Source organism: Ambystoma mexicanum, chromosome 13 (assembly GCF_040938575.1).
Source record: "Ambystoma mexicanum isolate Mex_15411 chromosome 13, UKY_AmexF1_1, whole genome shotgun sequence".
Classification (NCBI taxonomy): Eukaryota; Metazoa; Chordata; class Amphibia; order Caudata; family Ambystomatidae; genus Ambystoma; species Ambystoma mexicanum.
Window position 1 is genome coordinate 38,325,343 of NC_090938.1, and position 20,412 is coordinate 38,345,754.

A 20,412-nucleotide genomic window follows, 5' to 3' on the forward strand; every position below is an offset into this window, starting at 1 on the left:
CAATTGATATATTGCATTTGGTATCATTCGCAAATATAAACTGCTCGACAAAGGAATAACTCTGCACTGTTTTGCGTAAAAAAATTACCGTTTGAAAGTCGTTTTTTTCATCTTGTGGAAACCACCACCATTCTAATAACAAGGTGTTCTCTTGCCACAGGAGTGTACTCTGTCAATCCTAACCTGGGGACTATTTTGAAAAGAAATCATCCACTTGAGTGACGTTATTTATTATCATCTTTGGTTTTTCATTCGAACTGGAGAAATCATCGAAGTTGAATATACATCAGCTGTTGGGGTAAACCTTTGTACGTGAAGACACGTGGGAAGAAATCATTTTGTCCTGAAGATGGCCTTGACACCTTTTTCCGAATGGACAACAGAGAGGATGTCCAATTCGTTATATGGCAGAAACATGTCGACACCTAAACTCTCAATGGACGTCTAAATTCAGCAGTCTAACCAACTAACTTGTTTAAAAACCTTTTTTCTTGTCATTTCTATTTTGACAGACCCCTCTTTCTTGTTTGTGTTTTTTTTAGAACAAATATGTATGAATTCACCATATTTTTCTAATGAAGTATTTGAATTACATTAAAAAGACATTTTCTTTAGTTATTATTGCTGCTTTCATTTTTATGTGCTGGTAATTGTTCTATAAATTACAGAAATAGAATATACCGGTTGGTGTAATTGTTGGTGGTGTGACCAATACTCTTTTCTCACTACTCCCATTTCGATTAAGAGAGGGGTAATCAATTCTCTGTGCTTCGGCACCACTTTTGTCTTAACCCATAAAGAACAAGGAGTTCTTCTTGGAGACAGGGTTCTCGGATACTTGCCTAACAGCGGTATTGTACCAAAAGCATGACAAGCTGCACAAAGTCATCTCATACACGAGCAAGACTTTGTCCTCTGTGGAGGAAAAATTCAATGACTGCAAGAAGGCACTCCTGGCAACAATGTGGGTGTTGAAAAATTACCGTCCATTCATTAAGGGGTAGCACATCATTGTCGAGACTCCTCACCAACCCTTGCAATATCTACAAAGTGACAGAATCTGGGCCGGGAATGTTAGTAATTCCAGGATTACTTCCTGGATTCTGTCCATGTAAGGCTTTCCTGTGGAGGTCAGATATGCCCAAGACAAAAAGAGTCCCGTAGCGCAAGGGTTGGTGGACTTGTATGATTGTGCTCAAGAAAAACGTCTTGAGGACGAAAGTGTAATGACCAACAACAACATGGAGACATACCTTACTTCCCCACAAGTCTATGAAGAAGACACTTGTCAGGGGATAGCTACAGTTTATGTGGATAGGTGCTCCTACCATGTTGATAACAACAGGGGAAAAGAACTGGTGGCTGGCATTGGGAATGTCTGGGTGAATGATACCCTGGAACCCTCTGCGGGTTAAAAAATAGGACCCTGAAGTAGTCAGGATGCAGAGTTCATGGCCATATATCAAGCCATCCTCACTGCAGTGCACTGCCAACTCAATGAACTGGTCATAATCACTGACTCTGATTATGTCAGGAGCACCTGATTAACTGGAAGAATCGAGGCATGCTTTGTGTTAACAACAAACCCCTACAGCATGCCAAACTGATCCAGTCAATCAACGATCTGGTGACCTCCAATGAGATGATCATCTATTGGAAGAAAAAAAGGCATTATTCCAAAACGGGGGGGCCAGATAAGACTGGGAATGACATGGCTGACCAGCTCGCTAAAACCAGAGCTCCACAAGGGGATTTCATAGAAACAGAAGCCCTGCTGGGTGAAATACAAGTTGCCGCTGTTACCAGGTCACAAATTTGTGCTAACAGTGAACTCTCGACAGCCCAGTGAAGTAAAGATACCCCAGATGCAGGCTTGATCACTGCACAGAAAGAGGACCCGATCATTGGGAAATCTTATTGACGCATTGAAGACCCTGTAAGATTTCTTCTAACAGACTCGGATTATACCAGTAAAGAGGATCACAGGTGTTGATGAAGTTTTCCAAGATGATACGGATTCAAGATAGTTTGTTGGTAAGAAGAGCCCTATCTGGCTGTGACCAGTGGTTGGTGCCTACCTCATTCCGAAGCCTGATGTTGAACCACACCCATGACGTGGCCACTGCCGGTCATAGAGGGTTTCATACGACATTGGAAATCTTGCGAAGGTTGTCTGCTGGTCACACCTGGGCGAGGACCTCGACATTTACCTAAAGGGGTGTCTTGTGTATGCTCAATTTCAACCCAGTTTACTCACACACAGAGCTACCCTACAAAAAAGTGGAATGACACTGCCTTGGTCAGATTTGCAAGTTGATTTCATCAGACCAGTGATTAGCTCCTCTAGTGGAAACAAGTACAAGTTGATGGTGACATGCTTGTTTACAAAGTGGGAGAATGCCTTCCAGCCCCAAATTGTAAGGCGGAGACAGCTGCTGCACTAATGATCAACCACATCAACTCTCATTTTGGCCTCCCGCAAAGGATTTAGTCGGACCAAGCAAGCCATTTTACAAGTGAGGTGATGGCGAAGATGTGGGAGATTCTAGGGGTAAAAAGAAAACTCCACATTGCCAACCGCCTAGCCTCAAGCAGGGGGGTAGAGCGATAAAACAAAACAATTGTGAGTATCTTAAAGAAGTTTGTGGCAGACTCTGGACCCAGTTGTGACATCCAATGGCCACTTGTCCTGATGGCTATTTGGTCTACACCATCTTCTGCCACAAAGATGTCTCCATTTGAGCTCATGACCAGACGAAATATGGTGTTACCACAGCATCTGCTCTATAGGACTCAGGAGCAGACATTGATAAATTGCTCCACTACTCATGAGTTAGTTGAAAATGTAAGGAAGTACCTCTAGCATGCTTTTGCTTATGCTCAGCGCAATTTAGAAAAGTCGGCGGAAGGAATGAAGACCTACTATGATATAAAGACAACCAAGAAAGAGTATGAAGTAGGTGACAAGCTTTACAATTTTCAAAGGGATCTGGCCAAGAAGCAGAAATTCCTCCCATTTTGGTGTTGTGCCTTTGAAATTTTAGATAAAATATCACCTGTTGCTTACAAGATCTGCATCCCAAAAGGAGAACAGATAGAAGAGAAATTGGTCCACATCAATCAGTTGAAAAGCTGTCATCCCAGACATGCTTTACGACTGATTGAAACCCCAAATGAAAGTCGAGCAGAGGAACCACCTGGAGAATGAAAAGGAAGGATGAAAAATTGGATGGAAACTAAGACGAATATATATATATATATATTCACACCAGAGAGTAATTTACTTGGTGTCATTGTACAAATTAAGAAAATAAATACATTGTGTTTTATGAAATGGTGAAAATGTCATGTTACGATTGTATGTTGTTGTAAATTCCATGTAAAGCCTCCAGGGAAATATATGTGTAAAAAGTATTGAAACTCTGTTTCTTTCTTTTATTAGAGAACTAACCTACTTAACGTCCAGCCTGGAGGTGAGAGTGAAGTGCGGTGAGAGCACCAGGGACCTGGAAAAGAAGGAAGAAAGGGGGTGCCGTGCCACACCCTGCAACCCAAAGTTGGTAGGGGAGGCTGGAGTGCCCACTCCTTAAAGAAGGAGAAAAGGGGGTGCCATTCCATACCCCCAACCCACATATGGAAGAGGAGGCTGGAGTGCCCACTCCCTAATGAAGGAAATGATGCCTAATGAAACCCCACTCTGCCCTGCTCTTTCCCAACAAAGAGTTATGGAAAAAAGGGGGGACATGTGGGGTGCATTCAAAGGCCCCAAACAGAAGTCCCTTTCACATGAATAGCAAAAATGACTTGGATTGTGTGTTTGAAGCCTACCTATCACTACCAAAGGAAAAACAGCATTATAATGCACAAAAACGGCTTGCATAAGTGTGTGCAAGTAAAAGCAGTTTAAATGTGAAAATGTACCACTGCTAACAGAAAAAAGTCATGGAAAGACATGATGTGTGGCTTGACTAAAAAAAGCAATGTATTTCATGTTTCACATACAAAATACCAGTGACATTTGAAAGCCACTTTGTTTTCATGTAAAAATATCAGCCTATGGCAAACCCTTTTTGCTGGCTGTCGGCAAACCTCACAAGGAAATCTCCCACTGCCAGTCTGGATGTTACATCTCCCATCTAATTACCAACTGCAATAAAGTGTCCTGCTAAAGGTGTTGAAAACCAGTGTTCCCCAGACTGGCTGGCTCTGAAGGCAGTGACTGCAGGACAAGTTCCCCTTGGCTGGGCTGGAGCATGACCAATATGTGTGAAAATGAGGGCAGCAAGTTCAAAGAGCAAGCTTCCAACACAAAGAGACTGATACAAATAAAACTCTCGGTATAGACTGACCCAGGGTAAACAAATGGCACGAAGGCAGGAGATTGTCCATTTGTCCCACATGAAGATTCACAATTAATTTAAAAGTATGATTATCATTTAGGACTTTTTCTCAGCAACCATAAGTCGTACTGGTTTCATTTATGTACCATTATGTATGTAATTTACAGGCAATTGTATTGATATACAATTCCTCCACCTATGACTCAGGGAACTGTAATGGCCAGTTAAACTTGGTTTCTGGGTGATATGAACCTGTTCCAAATGTGAGAGTTGGTGAATGGGTGGAGAATAAAATTGGGGACATGGGTAATAACTTACATATTCATAACGGCTATACTTTTTATGGAAATGGCATAAAAGTGCCCCATGGCCGTGCAACATGGTACAGACCTGGTGGTCGGCTTATCTAATTCCACATGATTAGATGAATCAGAAAATATGTATATTATGGCAGTGTCTAGTAAACTTATGAAGTTTTGATACATAACTAGTTTTTGCCAAAAATGTGAAAGGAGAACACATGGTGATTACAAATGGGAATTGCCATATGTTGCTCCAGACCCCTAAACCAATCCTGACTAGAAGCATGGGTTTGGTAGGTGAGAGAGGGGTAACTGTTCAATCTTATTTGCAAGAACTCTGACAGGGTTCTTCCCCAAGATTGTAAAATATGTGGTGTCATCACTGCTATATAAGGGGGACTGCACTAGTAGGAGGGGAGAGACAGACAGAGCTGGGGACATTTACTATCTGACAGCTCTAAGGAAACACCAAAGAAGATTTCTGAGTGTGCATCTGGGTGGAGCTGTCTATTTCTAGAAAGGCGTCAAAGCTGACAGGGTCCTATGGTGGAGAGCGGCAGGCCATCTTTGAGAGTGTAGCGACCAGACCCTTGCCCTATCTTTCTAGAGTGTCCTGAGATGCAGCTGTCTTTCCTGAACTTTAAACAGAGCCTTTCTATGTAAGTAGAACTGAGCCTGGGGAAACGAAAAGGTGGGTGAGTCTGCATGCCTTAAATCCATTTCCTTTATAGTGGGTGGGGGATGGGGGCAAAACTGTGTAGATCCTTAGCCTATATAATAAAAAAATATGAATTTAATGAATTCCCCATTTGGCAGAACACTACGGGGTGAATTTTGTTAAAATTCGAAATTAACAAATCTCACTTCCAAGTGTGCGCTGAAAACTATAGCCTATAATTTATTTGGGTATTCCTTCTTGTCCTGCTGACCCTGACTTCTTTAAGGCAGTGGGGTGTCTTTGTTCTTAAATCAGTCCAACCTTTTTATCCAGCTTCCCCAACACAGGCCTTTCAGTAAAGGGGGGTCTCAAATCCGAAATTCCCCAAATTGCTCCAATTTTTCTGTCTGGCTTCCCCAACACAGACCAAAGTAGCGGGGGTCTGAAAAACAAATTACTAAATCCCCCTGAGTTTATTTTAAACCAAAAGTGTAGGTGGAATCATAATTGCCATATCTATTTGTACCAATCTTGAAATCCTACTGCTAGCCTTTTTAACCTCTCTGGAAAAACAAACTTGCACACCTTTATAATTGTTTTGGTTATTAATTAGTTTAAGTATTTCTTTAAGTGAAATTTGTAGAAAGTGCAGAATTGTGATTGTGTTCTTTTCCACTCACTTTTGTGATTTATTTATGCTGGCAGAAGTTGATTGTGGTGTGCCACGGATAAAGTGGTGTTTGACATTTTCATGCACATTTCTGTTACTTTTAATTAAAATAAATACCAATATATTTCCCGTACACCAGCCTGGTTCTTGGCGCATTGTTTGCTCAGGGGGAGGGAACCAAGGGGCATGGTGTGCGTCTGAGATCGGGCTAAAGAAAAGAATCTGTTAAACAGTTTGTTGCATCACTCCTTAAGTGGGGAAGGAAGGAAATCTCTGTGTTGAGGGTGGCTTCTCAATAAACCATTACAGCTCCCCTACTGGGGATAGCAATGTCACTGGCGAATAGCAAGCACTTCCTTTCAGCCAGGGGAGACTTCAAGCACCTGGGCACTCATCGCTCACCCCGCCATGGACTCATGGAAACATCACAACTCGACAGACGGGACTGAGGGTAGGTTAACCTTCTGTGCTTAACCACCGTCTGTCAGTCAGACCATACGGGTCTGCATCTCCTGGACTTGTGCTGAATGTTTTGCGCTCCTTCCCCCTTCCGGCAGTTCCCTCCACTTCCATAGCACTCCCTTTTTAAAGCGCTCACAAGGTGATACAGATGCATGTATCACTGGACTAAACTACTAAATAAATAAACAAATCTACTCTCCACTACCTGCTTCCTCCAATGTAATCCCTGCAACCCTTGACTTTTCTTCCCTCCCCCTCTCAGCACCAACTGAAGTTATACCTACCTCCCCAACTATGTAAACACTACATCACCTCCCTCTCCCTCCCTGAAATCCAGGTGAAGCCAGACCACAAGCAGGGTGAATGATGTACTTCATGATGTGTATACTATAAGATTAACGTCTCGAGGCCCGGATAAGAAGCAACTGTATTCAGAGGGTAATGTATAAAGATTTTCCAGGTGGGTGGTGGGCAGGGGTAGTGATTTAAGGTACCCTGGGTCCCAATCAGGGTTGGGCTGGAATACAAAACAAACCCCAACACCCCATTTTGCAAATCTCAATTTGTGAATGTTCAAGAGAAACAGCGTGATTGGAGCCACTGGAATTTTAGGTACATTTGTGGGAAAGTGTGTCCCTTCAAAAATCTTGCATGTGAGATTAGTCATCAAACTGGCCCACATCGGTCCACAAAACTGGCCCACTCAGGCATATCGGGCCCGCTCTCGCATATCGGGGCCACTCTGGTATATTGGGCCCACTCCGGCATATCGGGGCCACTCTGGCATATCAGGCCCACTCTGGCATATCGGGGCCACTCTGGCATATCAGGCCCACTCTGGCATATCGGGGCCACTCTGGCATATCAGGACCACTCTGGCATATCGGGATGGCCCTTTGTGAGGTATCTGCCCATTTGGCTGATCCCGTTTCACTGTATTTTGCAGTGGACACCGCACTGAATTTTACGTAAGTCATTTTGGGGTGGTTTTAGGCTATAGGGATTGGTAAAATATGGTGTGAATGGCGTGGTGGGGACAAACTGTGCGATGGGGCAGAAAGGAGGTCTGGGGGCTCCCCTCCGTAAAAACAGACTGCGATAAAATACGATGTGATGTACATGATACCCTCAGTCATTGCTATTGTCCTATAGGCAAATCTCAATCTGGCCCTAATCCTTTAGGTTAAGGCCGGCATTCTATGGATATGTGTATGAGACTGGCATCGAGGCTTGTACTGCAGGGATAAGAAAAGTAATTAATGCATTCCCTCAACCCCCGATTAACCCAATTACTTTTAATTGGACTACCTAGGAAAGACCTTTGTCTCGGAATACATAGCTTGCGGCCTTGCTCTTCGGCCAGTGAAGTGACCGTGCAAAGGCCCAAGTGAGGATAATCCACTGTCGCAGTTAATTCATCATCAGTCCCTAAAGTGTATCAAGGCTCTAGCTGCAACCTGAAACTTTGTATGCACCCCAGAATCCTACCATATGTTAAGCTTCCTTCCTGCGTAAGACTCTGATATGTCCACCCACAAACTTATCACACTGCAATCACTCTCCAGTCCTCTGGTCTCAGGTTGACCAGCCAAGACTTCTTTTCATCTTCATTACATGGAATCTGCTGCCCGCATTTACACCTATAGGTCAAGCAAGGAAGCGCAATGTTCTCCTCTGTTTTGTGTGGATTAGAGGGATGTGTGGGATGTGCGGGTGGTGCAATAGCCAGTGTAAGAATTGTATTTCGTTGTATGCCCAAGGAGCTTAGCACAGTTGCTTTGGGGGCAGCCGGGTCTGCACGCTTACGCTTGGCTTCTTCCTGCTACTGTAGACTGGTTTTGCTGCCAATCTTCTGTGGAAACTGCTGAAAGCCCAGAACCGAGCTGCCAGTCTTGCAGCTGGCCTCTGAACACGCGAGTGCGTCTCCGGGCCCAGGCGGGAGCTTCTCTGGTTTCCAGTCAAAGAGAAAATGTATTCCAAATCTGAAGTCAGAAATGTCTGATGGGAGATGCCCCCAAACATTGATGCCAGCGAAGAAGCGGCTACAGCTCAGATGAAGGGGTAAATCCCAGGAACGTGCATCTGGTATCAGTCCCAAAATCCCACCTCTTCACATGGAGAAATAGCTAGTGTAGTGATTGGGGCCTGAGGCCCTGTAGCTCTTCAACTGACATGAAGGATGAACCGCAGAAGGCCCCTTGCATTCAGAGAGCAGCCTATCCACCTTTTGCTGCCGCCCCTCTCGGCTTCCATGCCGCATGATAGACAAACAGCACCAAGCAGCAACTCGCTTTCTGGTGTACCCACTCACTCGGAGGTCAGTGTGTAAATGTGAGGCATGGCGGCCATGTCCTGCCATCACTTTACATCAATCAATGGCGGCCATTTCCTGCCATCACTTTACATCAATGAATGGCGCCCATTTCCTGCCATCACTTTACATCAATGAATGGCGGCCATTTCCTGCCATCACTTTACATCAATGAATGGCGGCCATTTCCTGCCATCACTTTACATCAATGAATGGCGCCCATTTCCTGCCATCACTTTACATCAATGAATGGCGCCCATTTCCTGCCATCACTTTACATCAATCAACGGCGGCCATTTCCTGCCATCACTTTATATCTATGAATGGCGGCCATTTCCTGCCATCACTTTACATCTTTGAATCTCTGTTTCTCATATTTTTATTTTATGTGGGTGTTTCTTAAGCACAAACCTAACTTCGGGAAGCAGCGGGTTTAGGGTTGGGGTCAGTGGTCTATATTTAATGGTCACGGAGTGGGGCCTCAATACTTAACAAATAGCCTTCCTTACTGGCATAGTTAGGATAGCAGGAAATAGCTAATACTTAGAACAAATGGGGACATGTGACAGTAAATCTGTTATCTGTCAATAGCACTAAGATGTCCCTCTGGGGGTGAATGCGCGCTCTACAAATACACCTTTTACGTTAAGTAACAGTGCTGCAAACAGGCGTGGGCTGGGCTGTAGAGGGGAGTAGTTAGTAGTGAGAGTGACGATCCATAGACCTCCAGGGACGGTGGCACTGTGTAGAGGCGTACCGGGAAGTCTCCAGAGTTCACTATAGGCCAGTCCACCCCTGCCCAGTGTGTAGAGGCCTACCAGGAAATCTCCAGAGTTCCTTATAGGCCAGTCCACCTCTGTCCAGCGTGTAGAGGCATACCAGGAAATCTCCAGAGTGCCCCATAGGCCATTCCACCCCTGCCCAGTGTGTAGAGGCCACCCAGGAAATGTCCAGAGTTCGCTATAGGCCAGTTCACCCCTGTCTGGGGTGCAAGGGGCCTACTGGGAAATCTCCTGAGTTCCCTATAGGCCAGTCCACCCCTGCCCAGTGTGTAGAGGTGTACAGGGAAATCTCCAGAGTTCCCTATAGGCCAGTCCACCCATGTCCAGGTTGTAGGGCCTACCGGGAAATCTTCTCAGTTCCCTATAGGCCAGTACACCCCTGCCCAGTGTGTAGAGGTGTGCAGGGAAATCTCCAGAGTTCCCTATAGGCCAGTCCACCCCTTACCACGGTGCAGACGCTTATCAGGAAATCGCCTGAATTCCGCACAGGCCAGTGCACCGCTGAGTGGCAGCCACAAAGGTTCCATGGTAAGGGCAAGTGACGAAAAGCAGAGCATCACCAGAAATACCAGTTGGTTTGGCAAGGTAGAAACGAATCAGGACGCTGAAGCGAAGCAACAAGAGAAGCACAGAAAATGTGGCAAGCTGGAGAGGACTGGCTGCCCACGAAGAATCCAGGCCAGTGGCTGTCGCAAGCTCGTGGCCTTCCGATGTTTGAAAACCATGGGCCCGATTCACAGAACATGTTTTCCTATGGGATTACGCCATTATAAAACGCTTCTGGGAATCAGGCCCGGTATACGCCATTATAAAACGCTTCCGTGAATCAGGCCCTGTATACGCCAATATAAAATGTGTCCGTGAATCAGGCCCGGTATACGCCACTATAAAACGCTTCCGTGAATCAGGCACAGTATACACCAATATAAAATGCATCTGTGAATCAGACCCGGTATACGCCATTATAAACGCTTCTGTGAATCAGGCCCTGTATATGCCATTATAACACGCTTCCGTGAATCAGGCCCTGTGTATTAGATGATTACCGGGAGCTTCAAGCGAGTTGTTTACACTTCGGGGGAGATGCTACGTTCGTAGCTGCAACCTCCGGATCACAAAGTATTAGCCATCCAGAAGCGTAATCAGGCCCGGCTGAATATGTGCAGGGGCCCGTTTCAACATGATGGATGCCCCCCCACTTGCTTAGAGCAGAAGACAGTCTGAGGCACCCGTGGGGTGCATTCATTAAAACTGAGACTAAGATATACACCTGGCGGTTAATAGCCGCCGATTATCAAGAGATGGCCAAGCGGCAGGGAGCTGAAACACTAAATGCCCACTGATTACCACCTCGTTTCCTGGTTCCTCCTCATCAGCCCCTTGCTGATAAGGAAGGGTTTGCCGCTTTTTCGGCGGGCAGTCTGTCAGCGTCCTGCCTGCTGGCTGGTCGTCTAGCGGTAATCGGGGGATATTAATAGCTGGATGTATTTCTTTGTTTTAAATGTGCGGTTTACAGCGCTCGCATTATAACCATCATTTGCTGGAGCCCTTCAGGGGCCACTTCCAAGTGATGGTCTGAGAGGTTGAAAGGCCCCGACGCCGCCCCTGAGCGTAATGATGTAAGCTGCGCTGCACACTGCATGCAACCCACCGCCCGTGTCCGTGTTGTTTGTGCAGTGCTCGGAGCCCACCGAACCACACAACAAACCCATCTCACCCCAAATTCATAATCCTTTGTAATCCCCTAAACTACACCACAGTGATGGAGTTTTACTGTGGTAAGCAGCTAGATGTTCCGAGCTGGGTTCCCTCCAGACATCATTTTGAAATACCCCTCCCTCCCTCCCTCCCTCCCTCCCTCCCTCCCTCCCTCCCTCCCTCCCTCCCTCCCTCCCTCCCTCCCTCCCTCCCTCCCTCCCTCCCTCCCTCCCTCCCTTCCTTCCTTCCTTCCTTCCTTCCTTCCTTCCTTCCTTCCTTCCTTCCTTCCTTCCTTCCTTCCTTCCTTCCTTCCTTCCTTCCTTCCTTCCTTCCTTCCTTCCTTCCTTCCTTCCTTCCTTCCTCCTTCCTTCCTTCCTTCCTTCTTTCCTTCCTTCCTTCCTTCCTTCCTTCCTTCCTTCCTTCCTTCCTTCCTTCCTTCCTTCCTTCCTTCCTTCCTTCCTTCCTTCCTTCCTTCCTTCCTTCCCCTGTAACCTCACTCCCACCTACCACCAGTGCTTTAAGCAGGCCGGGGCCAGCCGGAGCCAGGCCCGGCAGTCTCCAAAAAGTGGGGCTGTGCCAGGGTCCTGTTGGGGCACCCCGGTCCCACCACAACATTGGCAGGATGCATTATCCCGTCACTGCCGCAGCCGCCCCTGCAAAGGGAGATGCGTCCGCCATTGAGTCAGGCAAGCTGACAGAAGCTGTAGCTGGCTGGCACTTCTGTCACTCACTGTAACTTCCTCTGGAAGTTACTGTCCTTTTGTTTCCCCCTCCCGAGGTCGGCGAGGGGTCTTTAACCCTCGGCGAACCTGGGGACTGCTCGACATATTTTGAGGTTTAAAAAGGATGGCTTGAAAAGTACGCAAACCGTAAGGTATGCACACAAATATATAAATGTTATATATTTCTGTGCGTACCTCACTATGGTCTGTGTACTTTGCAAGCCATCTTGAAGTATACAAGCCATAGTAAGGTATGCATACACATATATACATGCTTACATGCATTTATATATTTGTTTGCTGTACCTTACTATGGCTTGAGTACTTTTTTAAGCCATGCCTTTCACACAAACGATGTCCCCAAATGAGGGCCCACCATCGATTCCTTACCCCACTTACAGCTCTGCCTACCACTATAACTCCCTCCCTCTGTCTCTTCTTGCAGCTCACTGTCTAGAGCAGCCGCCCCCGGACCCTCACTCATTACTCCTCACCACTTCCTGTCTCAGAACCCCCTTGTTCTTTAATCCCTTCTGCTCCATCGCTCAGCTGTCTTCCTTTCTAATCCCCTATCCCTGCCTCCCTGGGCCCTCCCCTGCTGCCCTGATCATCTGCCTGGCTCTGTGGGATGTTGCAGGCCGTGCCTGGCTGTGCCTGGAGGCCTGCAGGCGGCTTTAGGCTTTGCAGGAGTGTCCTAATTAGGTTCTCCCCCTGGGCGGAGCTTACGCTGAGTGGATTTCAGATGCAGGTCCTCTAGCCGAGATTGGACTCAGCGGCAGGGATCCAACCACAGGCTTGCTGATGGACCTCCACCCGTGTCTGACCGTGAGCATAATGTAAGTGCCCCCTGCAAAGCCTTGAGTAGGACTCCCCAGCCCCTGTGTGGCCCCCATACTGTCCCCGTCCTCCACTCAACTCCACACTCCCCCCTGCAGGGCCTTGAGGAGGACTCGCCAGTCCCTGTGTGGCCCCCATACTGTCCCCGTCCTCCACTCATCTCCACACTCCCCCCTGCAGGGCCTTGAGTAGGACTCACCAGTCCCTGTGTGGCCCCCATACTGCACACTGTAGGGGAGTAGGTGAATGCTTTCTCACTAGTCCCCGCCCCTCACCACCGACATATTGGAACAGCAGACGAAGGGTTGTGGCTTGGACCCCTTGTGTAATCCCACTATCGCATCGAGTGTATGAGAGACGTTATGCACTCAGACAGACATATCGAAGGTACCCTTGCACTGAAAGTATGGAAGGATGTCAGCATGCACCTATGCACATCATGGAGCGTTAAGTGAAATCTGAGGAGGACAGAGTGATGTCATAAAGAGGATATATGAACCTATGCTGAAACGATATGAAATTCTTATGAAGATCCAATGTAACTGAAGCACCAAGAGAAACAAGTACCTAAAGCTGAAGTAATCATGGAAACAAAGAAGGTGAAGTAACTTAGTGGCCAATAACTATATATACGCAGTAACGCAAGGTAGAAAGAAAACGTATAGAAGCTGCTATAGAGGAATATATAACATGCCAAGGACGGCCATAGTAGGAAAATGGACACTGGCTCATGTCGAATTCAACCGAGCTAGCTAACAGACCGGCCGAAGCTGCAGAATCAGGAGACACTGGAAGTACAGCGTGTGTGCAAAACAGCGATGAGTCGAGATTGGCCTAGGATCAAGGATACTATTTTAAGGAATAATTGTAAGGTACAAGGGGAGTTAAACGGATAAGCCCTGAATGTGAGACATTCCTCTTAGATTAAGGAGGAAGAAAACATCTGCAACAGCCAAAGTATTGGACAATTAAAAATGTATGACGTCCGTGCAAGGTAGAAGGAGCAAGTCTCTAGAGGCGAAGAGGAGCAACAGCACCATGCATAATTGAATCAAATAGCAGTAAATAAGAGGCTGAAATATACACATTTGTGGTCTCTTCACATATGCCTTAGAAGTTGAAGACTAGGGCTATACATTATAGCCTCAGACGAAGATAGTGGTGTGTGCTCACACTGCCTCAAATGTTCTAGCACAGTGAGCAGGCTACAAGGTCAACTACAGATGGAAGACTTTGGCTGATGGCCGACCGATGTGCGTTGATGGAGTAACTGGGAGAACAGGGAGTAATCTGGCGCAATTCAAACACCTAGGTTTCATTTCATGTATGTGCTGCTAAAGAGCCGAAAGTCCAAGGTTGGGTTAGTATGCCAACCAATCCGTGGGTCTATGGGGCAACCTAACATACAATGTTGCATAAACCAATCCATTACTATTTTGTCCGCTATAATCAGTACTATACATATTTAGAGGTAGTTCAAGGCGAGTCCTACAGACATGGGGCAGCCAATGATGTATTCATTCTTATATGCTCTATAAGTAGATATGTTCCCACAATCAATCCCTTTCTTCTATGGGTTTTATGATTTGCCACGTAGGATGGCATCATAGATGATGCATATTGGGGTATAATCAAGTTTGTGTGTTTGTGTGCAAGCATCTGTCCGATGCCTGTCAGTTTCCCCTGCTTTATTAAATGAGAATAAAGTAGTACTTTGCCATATTTCTTGAGTCTGTCCGGTTATTTGGTCTGAGGTCTTTATTTGTAATTTCATCTAGCACAAGAGACGCTTCAAGGTGCTAGAGCGCATTTTGGTAGAAGTGCAGATGGTTGTGGTCTAATTGACCTAGGCCAGATCCAGACCCCAGACGCTTGGGTGCTCCCACCATTAGCCAGAAGACCACAGAGCTTCCTGTGGATATCGGCGCACAGAGTCACATGCAAGAAGATACAGTTGGCATGTCCCCCTTTGATGAAATTCCTGTCCGGTCCCCCGCGGTGCCTTGTGGATGGAAGGCAAACTGGTCGGTTGAGGGAGAGTCGATACAGAGGGACTCCAGCTGAGTCATGAACGTAAGTAGAAAAACAAAGGTGGCAAAAATAGGGGGAGGGATTGTGTTGTAAATAATAAGCGCTAAGTAACAGGACTTTTGGGAGATTATAAAGAGGAGAAGTAGATCCCTCGATTCCTGGTTCCAAGTGAGGCAGAAGGGTACGCACTAGAGTAAAGACTCCAAATCGGGTTCTTAAGAATTCCTGAGGCAAGGCCCACAGAAGAGTGCATATCAAACTCGAAAATGGAGCAAAGTTGAGAAGAGATACATTTACTAAAAATAGTAAAGGAAGGTGTACACAGTAACATTTAAAGAGTGCACGTGTGTGGGCTTATAAATATGTTGATATAAAGCTTTTGTTGTGTCTAGACTAATACATAAAAAATAATAGTAACAAATTAAGGACATTGGTGAACATTTGGACCAAGAGATTGACGTCAATCAGGAGAGTAAAGATCAAAGGAAATTAATATATATAAAGACATTTTTAAAATACTAAAAATAAAAGAACAAGGTAACAAAAACTGATTGAAAGTGTAAATGAAGGAGCAATCATAACATAACTGTAGAGATTTCTAAAAAAGTAGTTAAAATATTTTTGGGGATTATAAGCAGTGATTGATGGCGCCTGTGCCAATTGATAGGTCTGGTATATTTGATTAAATAAAGAATCAAATAAAAGGACGAGTGAGTATTAACAGTCGAAATCGACTCATCGTCATGGTGGATGCACCTCTTTTACATCTGTGCAAAACATTGCCAAGATACGCAGGGAAGATAAGGAAATATTCGGAATGGGTCCGAGGCACGACTAATTTAACACTCATGCCGTGGCCTCAAGAGGTTTAATTGTCAAAAACAGTATTGCAACATATGACAACGTATTTGCATGCCACATAGAAGGAAAAAAAGTCACAGAACAGGTTGGCCATTTTAGAACTATGGACGATGCACCAGAGGGAGGAAGAAGACCCAGCCAAGAGGGAGTGGATGCTTAATCAACATAAAGGGGAGGATAACACGCCTTCGACTCCCCTTTCCCCTCCTGAAGATAAGAGCATAGATATAGAGGAGAAAGGATGTTATCCATTAAAGGAACTAAAAGCAGCATGGGGTATGTTAATCCACCATTTGCGCCGCCTGCTTATAGCAGCGAGGATAATGCGGAAGAGAGCAAAAGTAGAGAACGTAAAGCTACGTCAACACGTGATGAAAGCAAACAGCGTGATGAGAGAGAGGACAGGCAGGATAGACAGAGACAGAGGAAGAAACAAGGAAACAGAAATAAATAAAGGATAACACTAAGGGAATAACAATAACACAGAATGAATGGATGGGAGGACAAATATTACTTAAATTGGATGATAAGGTAATTGATGGGGTTTGAGAAAGAGAGGAAAGAGAAGAGCGGGAAAAGAAAGAGAAGGCGGGATAAAGAATGCAAGCGAAGGGAAGAGTGAAGATGATATGAGGCAAAGAAAGAAAAGGAGAGATTAGAAGAGAAGAAACAAGAAGAGATAGAAGCCCAAAGAATGGAAGTACATAGGTTGCAAATAAGGCGAGAGGAAGATGAATTGAGGGAGATGAAGAGAAGAGAAGAGGAAATAAAAAGGAGTAGGGGATAAAAAAAATGGCGCAAGTAAATATTTATGTTTTAGGTGCATAGTACCGATTGATGCACGAGAACGGTTGAAGGAAGAGAGAGGGTAACAACAGCACCGTATGGAGCTGAAAGGAATACCGAGATCAGCATGGGCCGGTGGGCAGCACTCAGAAGATATAGAGCAAAGATATGGGAATTTATACAGGCAAATAAGGGATAAAGACGGGCATAAAACCCATGAGACCGCAGAGGGATCCCTATAAAGGGGAACTGAAGGTAGGTCAGATGATGTCATAACAGATGAATATGGAACTGAAGAGGGATGAGGAAACCTACCCCTTCCTCCCCCTCCTGTGAAATTCATGACACAAAAGAAGGCAAGCAAACACCGCAATCACCCATTCTATTTCGGACGAATTCCCAACGGACCAATGGTTGACAAATATGTTGAGAGATACCCCCTCAGCCAGCCATATGCCCACAACCAGCCCTACAGACCAGGTGCGGTACAAATTTACCCCAGAGTGGACAAGGAGACCCAGGCTATAACCAAAGACACCTCAATTGACAGTCTCGATTAAAGCGCCAAGAAGCCATGATTGCTGAAGTCGTTAGAGACACCATGATTTAGCAGCATTAGATATGAAGCACACGTGCCATCTGCACTCCAAGACATAAACACACACTCAAATACATGAAGAACATGAGCAGACAGTTCTATAGTTAGAGGACAGACACATATACATATTGTCATTGCTTTATTAATTTTGCCAGTAGCTAAACGCAGCAATGCAGAAACCGCAAGAGCAAGAGATCCAGAGCATAGCTTGCAGATCCTTACATGCAAATAACCTTATAGAACTGCAGGAACACCCATGGGACCTGACAGAACCACGTGTGACTAACCTATGGAGAACGTAGTATAGCACAAACACTGTAGAAACCAAATTATAATGGATTAGGAAAACTACAGCAGGCCACAGGCCTCTCAACAAGAGCCAAGCTGAGCTGAATTCAGGCTGGACAGAGAGCAAGACGTGTGAAACAGGACAAGCTGCCAAGGCCACAAGATACAGATGACATTCCATTCCCTGGACAACAAAGTCATCATCTGCAGTAGTTACGAATAATTCCTCATAATTCAGAGCTGTATAGCTCAAAATCATGGTCTCTGAACAAGTGACCCAGCCAACGCAGACAATGGATAACGACCAGCGCTGGGAAAGGGAGCCGATCTCAGGCTACCAGACAGAGGACAGCAACAAGTATGCTACAATGTGAGGCAAGTGTTGCACTGAGCAAAAAAGCACTCTCATAAACTAAGATGGTACACACAAGTTACAATGCAGACACATAGTCTTATTACCTTGAAAAGGTACACCGAGAGCTGAGAACCTTTTCAGATCAGAGGCCTGGGGATGTCAACTCTAGCCAACCACAGTTCAGTATCCTAAGGGTGGCTAGCAATGAGTCAGAACCAATGGTAAACCCACCACACTAAATTATTGTTACGCATAGTGACATGGGGATGGACCAGGCCAGCCCCCTGATGTACAAGGGCCAGTAGAATAACATGTATAGTGTCCACTATAGATGGTAAGAGGCTCAGTATCCGATTAGGAGGGCGAATAAGTAATGACGAAGCACTGATGTAAAGTTGCATCAAAACAGGCCTGCGAGCCAGGAGAAGTTGAGAGGTGCTTGGATTTTCCCTGTTCCTGTGCTGATCCATGTTGGATTTGTCTGTAATAAACCACAGTTTGAGCATTGCCGTTGACTGAGGCCTCCGTTTCTCCTGTGGAAGGTGTTGGGCCTTCTGAGAGTCCACAAACTCCTAGTGTCCCTCTGGCATGCCTGGGAGTTTGTCCTAACAGAACGCTGTCTTTAAACAGATTAGATCTTGATGAAGTGGAGAAGGACATCAGAAATAATGGCACAATCAGAGTTGGAGAACATCTCAAGTGTGCCTTAGTTTTTGACGTCTCAGGCATGAAGGAAGGAACATAGTGGAATGGACCACTATTGATATGAAATTGCCACCAAAATGGGGAGGAATGTGTTCATTGGTACTGATAAGTATGCCAGCCTTGGCAGTACCACAAAGTGACTTGCAGATAACACATTTTCCGAAGATGGATGCACACCTGAGGAAGAGAAGATCATTCAGCAGACACTGACAAAAGAGAGAGAGAATTACTCCTCAGCAAAATCAGTAGAAGCCTATCATGATATTCCAAATGAGCATAAGCTGTTCAGCAGAACAGCAGTGATATTTACATCTATATTCATGCCAGGAATTCAGACTGTAGTGAATGCCAAATGGTTGCAGATCACCAGATGGGAGCTGCTGCAGACGATAAACACGAGAATAAAAGGATTCAATGAAATCAGAGAAGAAATTAGGGCAATCAGGCTTATGGCCCTTCAGAACAGGTATGTCCTGGACTTGATCCCAGCAATGGAAGGAGGTGTGTGCGCAAAGATCGGGCCTTGTTGCTGTACATTTTTTACCTGCCCATGAGGAATACAATGAGACTCTGACAGAAGCAATAACAATGTTGTCAACCCTGCACACAAAGATGGTGGATGAAGTAGATGAGGCTGAGGAGGAGGATTGGTTTAAATCTGTTTTTGTGGGTTCCAACCTGGCTGGCAAATGCCTTCAAGCTACTTGCAGCAATCTTAGTGTTTGAATTGCTAGGATTGTGCTTATAAGGATCATCTTGTGGCAATGCCATAAGACAGCCAAGAAAGCTATTGGAATGCAGCTAATGGGCTTCATTACGAGTTTGCCAGTCTGGAAACAAGGGTGCCTGAAAGCATGCCGGCACCCATATTTCTGGATCGGCTAACTCTGAGCCTGCCCTCTGTGGCCGCTGTGCCTGACAGGTCTGACCCTGCCAGGCGCAGCGGCCACTGTAGGCAGACCTGTCACGGAGCACCGGCACCGTTGCTAACGGTGCCAGTGCTTCCATGTTCCCACTACTATAGAGTCCCACAGTACTCTATGGGAATGTGGACTTAGAATATGCCGGTGCCTGACTTCCTGGACTACCAGACTCGTAATGAGCCAATGGCACCAGGAAGTCAGGCACCAGTAAAATATTACGGGTCTGGCGGCAACCCGCCGTAGCGCCGGCAGGGTTATCACCGGACCCGTAATGAGGCCCAATTATTGATGTAGATACTGAAACTGGAGAGCAAATGTAGAATGAAGCCAGTACCGGTGAGGATATAAAGAAAAGTACTCTTGCACCCCCAGGAACAAAGTTCTACTACCCCTAGGATCATAAAAAATATCAGGGCATTGGATATTCTGTCCACCATCTGGAGATTGCCGCCACCTGACCTGGAGTGTGGATGAACATATAAAGGATGCAGGTCACCTGAGGGGGGTGACAAAGATATGGATCCCAAAGAAATGACAGTCCGAAGAAAAGATGAAGGCCACTGAAGAAGAGATTTTGGTCGAAGTTTCAACCAGAGGTGGGAATATAGGGGAGCAGGTGAATGCTTTGTCACTAGTTCCTGCCCCCTAACCACTGACATATTGGAACAGCAGCCGAAGGGTTACGGCTGGGACCTCTCATGTAATCCCACTACCGCATTGAGTGAATGAGAGACGTTATGCACTCAGACAGCCATTTAGAATGTACCCTTGCACTGAAAATGTGAAAGGATGCTGCATGGAAGGATGTCAGCACACGCCTATGGACGGAGTGTTAAGTGATATCTGATGAGGGCAGAGGGATGTAATAAAGAAGATATAGGAACCTATGCTGAAACAATATAAAAATACTTGAGAGTGATGATGTAACTGAAGCACCAAGAGAAATATGTAGCTAAAGCTAAAGTAATCATGGATATAAAGAAGAATGAAGTAACGTACTGGTTAATAACTGTAAATACGCAGTAACTCAAGATAGATGGGACATACAGAAGCTTGCTATGGGGGAATATATAACGTGGCAAG